The sequence below is a fragment of the Alligator sinensis genome, unplaced genomic scaffold (genome assembly GCF_000455745.1).
Source record: "Alligator sinensis unplaced genomic scaffold, ASM45574v1 scaffold966_1, whole genome shotgun sequence".
Taxonomy (NCBI): domain Eukaryota; kingdom Metazoa; phylum Chordata; order Crocodylia; family Alligatoridae; genus Alligator; species Alligator sinensis.
This window is the reverse complement of record NW_005842161.1, coordinates 935589-943622: the sequence shown is the minus strand read 5'-3', so window position 1 is coordinate 943622 and position 8034 is coordinate 935589.

Here is an 8034-nt window from a genome sequence, read left to right as displayed (position 1 = left end):
TGGGAGCTGGTATCTCCACAGCATGTAGATGATATCTAGGAATAATGGTGTTATAATGAGCATGAGTGGGCTGGTGGCAGGTGCACTGGGAATGTGTGGGTTTCTTGTTTTGTTTCTTTGCTAGAAGGGAGGTCATGTTCATGCTGGCCTGGAAATGTGTTTAAGGCATCTGGTTGCCTTCTCACTACTTTAACCCTGAAGTTTGGGCAATACTCTGTAGCCATCGGATGCCTACAGGGCATGTGTACACAAGATATTTACTGCACAGTTGACTAATTAGCTGTGCAGCAAACATCTTGGCATCTACATGTGCACCCCTATTAGGCTAAAGTACTAGTATCCTGCTGCAGAGTAAAAAACTCCATAGCAGCACACATGTAGATGCTGGAAGAGCTGACTAGGGCACGAAGGGGTGTCAGCACAGGGGCTGTCTAACAGCTAGCCCTGTGCTAAAGCACTCTCATGCCCCAGCCAGCCCCTCCACAGCACACTGAGCTGGGGGGACCAGCCTCAGGCTGGCAGGCTGACACCCCACCTCCTCCCCGCACTCCCCGGACCTCCTGGTAGCTGGCACTGCTCTACCCTGGCTCAACATGCTGCAATCCCGGGCACATGTGCAAACGTGCACCCAACAGCAATAAACTCTAAAGCAATAAGCTCCAGAGTTTACTGCTGCACATTAATAGGCATGTGTAGACATGCCCACAGTGTCTGATTCTGACTGCCCTCTATGTGAACGGCCAGTCACGTAGTACTCCGAGTGGTAAAATTCATGCCATTTAACCTTTGTATCCACTCTGCCTTTGTATAGTATCTAAGATTTAATGTAACAGTTATGCATGTCTTCTTTTAAAAGCTTTTGGGTATATACAGCAATGCTCTGTGCATGTTTTACAGCACTGTACTTTAGAGCACTTTTTATAGCACTATAGTTAAAGTGCTCTTGCACTACAGTGCAAGCATATGCAGTGTTTGATGAGGGGTGCCTCTGAGCCTCTCTGCACTTTCCAGGCTAGGAGGCAGGGGGCCCTCTGCAGCTTCCTGGGGCTTCTCCACTGGTCAGAAATTTGACCAGAGTACATAACTTACTTAAAGCACTGTAGGTTGCTCAAGTGCTATAAAATACAGCGCTGCAAAAATTAATACCTCATTTAACAAGGGTTAATTTAAAACACTATACCGTTTTTAAAGTGTTATAAAGCTGTGCACTTCTGCTATGTCATGGCAAGAAAGTACTTTAAATGTCAAAAAAGTGACTTCTGTATACACCCTTTGGCTAGGGACAGCCATTAAACAAAAACCGGTTTTAGTAATCAGAAACTGGTTTAAACCTGTAACAGAACAGATATTCAGTGCATATACACCAGTTTGAAAATGGCTGAAACCAGTTTGAGATAAACTTGGTTGAATGTAGTCATCAGACTTAACTGATCTGGCTCAAACCAGTTTATGCAATGTCTGTCCTAGACCCCTTGCTGATTAAAGCTAAATTAGTCTCCCCCAGCATCCCAGCATGCTCTCTGGGCTGGGCTGGGTGGGGCTCCCTGCTCTACAGCAGGGCTGGCCCCTCCCCTCTGCTCCCTGGCTGGAGCTCCAGCAGAGACTTGCAGGCACAGCAGGGTCTGCTGGCTTCCCCATGCTCCCTCTCCCTTCACTGCTTAAGCAAGGATTCCTTCCTCCTCTCTGCCACAGCAGGGACCACCAACATGTGTTAAGCTGGATGGTGTCTGCTTAGGGCTTTATGGAGGTAATCAACAGCTCAGATGGTAATGTCCCTGCATTCCTTCCTTTGCAAAAAGCTGTTTAAGAAGAGCTTGTAATGAGGGAGGCTTTGTTTTCTGATGGGGTGTTAAATGCTGATAACAGAGCTGATAAATGCTGTTAAAAAGGGGGAAGGGACCCCTCCCTAATCGCAGGGGTGTGGCCTGGCAGGACCTCCTCAACTCCCTGCAGAAGGGAAGGGAGTTGCTCTAGGACCCGCCCCCCATCCTGAGGCACTGTAAGCATGTGCTTGTATTTCTGAGATGTCTGTCTGGTTACACAACTGATTTAGCCTAGCCAGGTTAGACTAACCTGCAAAGACTGAATCAATTCAGGCTCAGGCTTTTTGAATGTCTGTCCCTAGCCTTTAAGTCTACTCCAAGGCATGGTGGAAAACCTCCAGCTGTTTTCTTTTTTTAGCCCATCCCAGCAGTCAACAGGTGGTGGAGGAGGGATAGTGGAACTCTACAAATAGTAGCAAAAGTGCATTAGTCCTCCCAACAGCTATAAGTGTTTCAGTGAAGTGGTAGGGCCTGGACTCCCCAGTAAGCTGCTTTGGTTCAATGACAGAGGCAGAGGTGGAAAACCTTAGCTGAAAAAGGTTTATTATGCTTTTATTATTAAGTTTTACAGTAAAATATTCAAGATTGGTTTATATCGTTTCAGAAAAATCATTAGACTGGTGAATTAATTATTTTCAGAGTGTTCTTACATTACTAATGCAAAGTAAATTGTGAGTGTGTCCCTCCTCCTCCTCTAAAGTTCAGAAATATTTCAATTAGCTATGCTTACTCCTTATAAGGGCATAGTACATGGTGTTACTGTGCCCTGCTCGCCAGTTGTGATACCTCCAGTATTCTGCAAAGACTGAAATTATGCTCCATGTGCTTTGCCTTTGAAAAGTGACTTTTTGAAAGTGACAACATGGGGTTTTACAGTCGTTTCAGTGGCAATTCAAATCAAATATTGTCCACTTTTGACAAGTAAAAGGTGTGGGAGCTTTATCCCACTCTAACTGGAATCTGAACAAAATGATTAGGTTCTTTTTGCAAAATATATGCTTTGTTCATTTTTACCAATGACACTGCTCTAACACTATTACTTCAGTCATGCCAATTGCATCCATTGTTCTGGTCATAGAATAAAGAAGTGAGACAGGTTGCAAAAGTGGCCCTGTGATTGGGATGTTTTGATGATCTCTGAACTATAAAAGAATTGAGTCCTCTGCCAGACTGCATTGGTTCTACAAGGCTGACAGGAGTAAAAAATGACTTGTTGTGAAGGTAAACATATTTGACTGGATACAAATAAGGGCAGATTTGTTGAATGAAGAGATGCTTTTTCCTTTGAAAGCAGAACCATGCTTTAAAGCATATTGACCAGTAATCACCAATACTGTATATATTTGTACTTTGTCTCAACATCTCACTAAATAGATCAATATACTACAGCAGAGTTATCAATGTCTTTGCATAGGAAGATCTATCCAACCTTGTATTTTAAAAGAACACTATTTCAGCAGAGATGGTATTAAGACAAAGAAAACAGTTTTCTTTCCAGTGCATAGTATTGCCATACTGAATATTAAAAATCCTATAGTAAACCGTGCAGTTTTTCCTATTATTACGCACAGTGCTAGGTATAAGCACAGGGCCTGAAGTTCCAAGAAAGGTAGGAGAAAACAAGGAATAACATTGCTTTCTCTTCCAAACCATTACCATTAAAATACAAAATTAAAATAAAAAACCCCATTAAAAATCACTTTTGATTTTTCCAATTTCCATACCAAAATGGAGAGGGTGAAGGTACATGTCTGGAGGTGAGTTTTTGCTTCCCACTTAAGCCCTGCTATTGGTGAAGAAGAGAGAACCCATTCATGAGAAACACAGCTGAAAGTATGAAAAGCTCAATTCCCTATACTGTGAGGCTTAGTGTCCCCTTACCTTCTTTGTCTGAAGGTTGGGCCAGTTTGGTAAGTGTTCTGTGCTGCACTGTGCCTATAGGCTTTATTTGGCTGATGTCCTCCAAGCCTGAGGGGATCTAAATTTCTCTGGTTCTGTACATATACAGGCCTCACACACAGCCTGAAATGGTGGGGGGGACCTCTGTACCCATGTGGAACTCCTGTAGTAGATTCCATGAAGGTATGAAAATCTTCCCAAGCAGACCAGACTTCAAAGTGAAGTTTTCACACAGGAGAACTGAAGAAGTGGACAGAAATTAATTCTGCATAACATCTCTCAAGGGTTACAACCTTATTTTTCGTTTTCTAAGTTAGTTCCAACGTACCTGAAAACTGTCTTTAATGGACATAAATAGGGACTACCAAATTCAGGGCAGCTGCCCCCGATGTCATGGTCCAAGTGCAGCGCTAGTTGCTGTTTTCATAGCAAAGCATGGCAGGCCCCTCACACCTCCGATTGGCCAAAGGGCCCCAGAAATCCCACCTTTCCCCAGAGATTGACAGATGTCCATCTGTCAATCTCCAGGGAGACACAGAACTTCCAGGGCCCCTCAGTGAATCAGAGGCATGGGGGACCTGCTGCACTCCACCAAGAAAATCTTCCTCCCCCTGCCTCTCCCCATGCTTCAGGATACCAGGGCTTCCTGCCCTTTTCTGTTTGCAGCTCCTTTTTTCCCCCACTTGCTGGTCATTTTTGTGTTTTATGGGGAATGGGCTTTTTTTGCAGGGGACCTACTGATTTTTGTGGTTTCCAAGAAAATTGCAAAATCATTATTTCAGTAGGTCCCTAGTTGCAAAGATGGTAAGTTATTTATTTACAAGTATTTTTCTGAACCCAGAATTGCTACAATTATCTACATCAGTGATGCTCAACCTGTTGGCTCCATGGGCCACACGAGGGGCACGGGGCCCCTCTACAGGACCCCGCATGCCAGGATCAGTACCCTATGCTGCCCCTGCCTTCAGGGATTGGGCCCTGGGGGCCCTGTCCTGCCCCTGCTTGCCAGGATCAGCCCAACACTGCCCTATATGCCTGACCTAGAGCACAAGGGCACAGCCCACCGGGCTCCCCATGGACCAGGTGATACAGCACCGGAGGTTGAATCTGGCCTGCAAGCTGTGGGTCTACATTCCTTATCTGCAACTCAGCAAACCAAAAGCACTCCGTTTGGAATAAAGAGCTTGGTGATCTGCGAGCATGAAACACACACTGTAAATAAAAGTATATTCAGCATATCTAAAACAGTACTTTTTGATTTATTCTGTTTAAGGCCAAGTTATAACCATATTGTATGTGTAGCTTCCTCTGCCTTGCAAACTACAAGATGCTGTGGAAACTGAAAGTTCAGCTAGATTCAAAAAAGGGATTGGACAAATTCTTGGAGGAAAGGGGCATCAGTAGTTATTAAGCATGGGAGTTAGGGATATAGCCTCTGAATTAGAACTCCCAGGACTTTACATGCTGCAGCCTGTAAATGGGAGAAGAATGAAAGATAAATCCTGGTCATACCCTGTTCACTCTCCCTTTCAGCATCCATTCTCTGCCACTGTGAGAGACAGACCTATCTGATGTGCACTGGCAGTGTGGGCCATTGCCCACCAAGTAAAGCTGAAAGCCCCCCTTAATCTGGGGGTGGGGCACAAAATACACATCAAGTGATTATACGGGACAATTAAAGAATAAAACAGGGACAGGAGTGAGGGTCATAAGTTCAAGATGAGTGTACCAAGTGGGGACACTGAGTACACCCGGACAGTGCCCCATGGCCCTGGAATTAATCCAAGGAGCCACTGGACACTGCCCAGTAAAACACTGCCTGGAGACATGAATGGACAAGGAATAGGAAAATGGCCCCACAGTCCCCTGGGGTGCCCCTGACCAGAGCCTCTTAAATCTCAAACTTGGCTAGGGCCCTGAGGAGCTTAACTAGAGGTTCCAGGACTTGGTGGGGATGTGGATGGAGCGTGCACTGTGTGAAACTGGGCAAGACAACCCTATGGTCTGATCAGTAAATGGTAGTTCTTATGACTTCAAATATTTCTACCTCAACAGTGGTCCTAAACTAAAATTTCAGCCTAATCAACGCGTTTAGCTACCAAGGCGAAGAGGACCATAGAAGCCCAAAACCCAGGGGTTGGCAATGTTTTTGGGCAGAGTACCAAAAACACCTGCAATCTTGACTTGTAAGATGTTGGTGTGCCAGGAGCAGATGCTGGGGGAGCTGCAAGAGGCCCAATCCTTGTGGCATTGAAGCCCCGGCCCCTTCCCCACTGTCCATCTGAAGTTGCATGTGCACCTGTCGCCAACAAGCTGGGCTGGGGCTCTGCAGACCCTGGTGCAGTTGCTTACAGCCTCCATGCCCCCTGCTGCAAGCAGCTCAGTCTACATGGCAGGTGACAGGCCTGCCCAGAGCCCAGGCCAGCTGTGGCAGGCAGCTGAAAGGCTGCAAGCAGCTGCATTGGGGTCTGTGGAGCTGCCACCCAGTTTGTTACCAGAGATGGGTGCACACACATCTCAAGGCAGATGGCAGGGAAGGGGCTGGGGCTCCACTGCCCTAGCAAGGATTGGGTCCCTCATGGCTTCCCCGCCCTCTGCCCCAAAGCATATGTGCACCTGCTGCTGGTGACAAGTCAGGCTGGGGCTCTACAGATCTTGGTGCAGCCACTTGCAGCCTCCTGGCTGCCTGACAGCTTGTCCAGGCTCTAGGCAGGCCCCTGCCACATATCACTGAGCCTGGGCTACTTGCAGCAGGTGGCAGGGAGGCTGCAAGCAACTGCACTGGGGTCCACAGAGCCCAAGCTCGACTTGTTGTTGGCGGCAGGTGCACGTGCGCCTCGGGGCACACAGTAGGGAAACTGCAAGAAGCCTGATCCTTATTATGGCAGTGCAGCCCCGGCCCCTTCCCTGCCCTCCACCCCAAGGTATGCATGCCATACTCTCGCACACATGCCAAGGGTTGGCAACCCCTGCCCTAACCTAATCCCTTGATTCTTCAACCTCCAGACTCTCTTCCAGACTTGTCATGTAAATGCTTCACGATGTGAAAAAACAGAATCAAAGAAACTTAGGGTTGGCAGGGACCACAGGAGGTCATCTAGTGCAGTGGTTCTCAATCTTTTCTCTACCAGGGCCCATTTGTAAATTCCAAGTCAGCCCTAACCCAGTGCCCCTCTCTCCTAACCCACTGCCCTCTGCCCCCAGCCACCCAGTGTGTGGGGCAGAGAGCGAGTGTGTGGGGCAGGGAGGGGGAGGCATGAAGATCCCCTTACAGGCTGGAGCTCTGCTAGCCTGCAAGGGAACACCCACTGTTTCCCACATTTTTCTCCTTTAAAGGAGAATCCATTTTTAAACATTGATCCATTTCTAAAGACCTTTTCATATATTCTTGTGACCCACTTTTGGGTCATGACCCATGGGTTGAGAAATGCCCCATCTAATCCAACCCCAGCTATCTCATCCCAACCAAGGCTTTGTCTACCTGGGTCTCTAAGGATGGGGGCATGGTGACTGCCCACAGGTGGCAGCAGTGGTGGTGAGCTCCTGCAGGCGGCGGCGGTGTCAGCACTGAGTGGGGAGAAGGTGGCGAACGGCAACTGCCTGCAGGCACCGCCGGTAGCGCTTCTGTCAGGGGGTGCACTGCCAATCTCAGGGGGCGCATGCGAGCCCACATGCACCCCCCTACGCATTGCCAGTGCTACAACCTCTCTGGGTAACCTGTTCCAGTGCTTTACTACCCTTCTTGTGAGAGAGCTTTTCCTCATAGCTAACCTAACCTCCCCTTGCTGCACCTTGAGACCGTTGCTCCTTATCCTGTCATCACGGAGAACAGCCCAGCTCCATCCTCTTTCAAACCCCACTTCAGGTAGTTGAAGGCTGCTATCAAATCTCCCTCAGTCTTCTCTTCTCCAGACTAAATAAGCCCTGTTCCCTCCACCACTCCTCACAAGTCATGTCCCCCAGCCTCTGAACCATTTGTGTTGCCCTCCACTGGACTCCCTCCAATTCATCCAGCTCCTTTCTCTAGTGGGGAGCCCAGAACTGGACACAGGACTCCAGCTGTGGCCTCACCAGTGCTGACTAGAGGGGAATGATGCTTTCCCTGGCTCTGCTGGCAACGCTCCTACTAACACAGCCCCGTGCTGTACACCTTCTTCACAACAAGGGCACTGCTCGCTCACGTGCCGCTTACTGCCCACTGCGACCCCAGGTCACCAGCCTGCCAGGCCCCCTCCCTGCCTGCCGTGCTCCTGCTCTCCGCGGCCATGGGCAGGCGGCGGGAGCAGGCTCCTTGGGCAGAGCGGTAGGACAC